At 48.5% G+C, this 1,393-nt stretch overlaps 1 long non-coding RNA gene across 1 annotated transcript in view; it reads right to left on the reverse strand.

Moving 5' to 3' along the window:
- Positions 1 to 488: 488 nt before the first annotated feature.
- The window catches only part of LOC119590641, a 41,546-nt gene continuing 40,641 nt past the window's right edge, over positions 489 to 1,393 (reverse strand). The window contains exon 3 of the long non-coding RNA XR_005230277.1: positions 489 to 609. This is a non-coding gene — a long non-coding RNA (uncharacterized LOC119590641). The remainder of the gene's footprint in view (positions 610 to 1,393) is intronic.

The following is a 1,393-nucleotide window of genomic DNA, read 5'->3' on the forward strand; positions in this document are numbered from 1 at the left end:
TTTGTGAAAGTGCCTGTATGTTAACGGATGTGTCTAAATTGTTGTGACTTCCAATAAGAGTGCACGGAAGAAAACAGAATTTACGAATTTACTCACTCCGCCCACAGACAACAAGGTGTGGGCGCTCGAGTGATTGAGATTAATACAAGAGTAAGTTTGGAAGGTGACTAAACTCCCCAAGGTCCGCGTGGCCATCGTGGGCGGCGGGCAGTGAAGGAGGCAACCTAGCGACAGCGCAGGCCCCCCCGCGACTGCGCAGAGGCCCCGCCGGCCAGCACTGGCTCCCTCATCGCCATGCGCCGCGCGGGACAATTTGCGGAGCGCGCGGCCAGCCAGCATGCAAAGCGGAAGCAGGGTCGATTGTGGCCTGCTTGTCAAGCGCGCGATGTCGTGTGAGAGGCAAGGTGCTTGCGCTATGTGATGGGCGTGCGGGCGCGTGGGCGGGTGGATGCGGGGGTTACCTGGTAGGCGTGTGGGTGGACTGGGAACGGCGCGGCAGGTGTGTAATGGATGCAGCGGTGGAGGAAGAGAGCGAGGTTTGGGAGGAGGCGCGCGAGATGGGGCGCGACGTGTGTGGGGACGAGTACCTCAGGTCGCCACCGCCGTAGTCTGCGGGAGAAAAAAACGTAATTATTAGTCGATCTCATATGATCATTATTTTTTTCTATATAATTGTAAGATGCTGCGAATTAATACAGAGAGAAAGAAAAAATACACACCATGTAACACTAATGGTAATTCCTTATGTAATACACGATATCTCATGTTTCTGAATAACGATCCACGACTTGTTATTCTACTTACATGTATATAAGAACGGAATATATTTCTGAGAAAAAAAAAATCTACACAAACACTCTTTACGATTACATTTCTGTAAAAAAAAAAAACTACACTTTCAAACAAGCAAAAAAATAAACACCTTTCAAAACATACCCACATATCCACAAAGATATATACATACACATAAACACATCAATCCCAAACACCCGACCGCAGCGACCTCCTCGGCCCACACTTTGGCGCCCCAACAAAAGCCCCGAAATCAAAAAGGAGCGAATTAGTCCTCCAGAATCCACCCCTGATTGCAAATCCGTGCCAGCCCACTTGGCGCCTATTGATCCCCAACGAAGCGCGAGCCGCCAGGAACAATAGGCCTATTATACGCCACGGAGATCAAAATTCCTATCGGTGTTATCAAAGTTTCGGCGCAATCAGGTAGAAGGAAGAGAGAGAAAATACAAAAGACTATCGCCCGCGCTTTGTCCGCTGAACAAAAAGCGATGCGTTTCACAGCGTCGCTCACTTAAACGCGCCACAATTTTATCAGTATCAAAATATCTAAACGTGCAAATATCGCGACAATATCAATAAAAAGCAATATTGTCGTATG

This window comes from Penaeus monodon, chromosome 27, assembly GCF_015228065.2.
Source record: "Penaeus monodon isolate SGIC_2016 chromosome 27, NSTDA_Pmon_1, whole genome shotgun sequence".
In the NCBI taxonomy this organism is placed as follows: Eukaryota; Metazoa; Arthropoda; class Malacostraca; order Decapoda; family Penaeidae; genus Penaeus; species Penaeus monodon.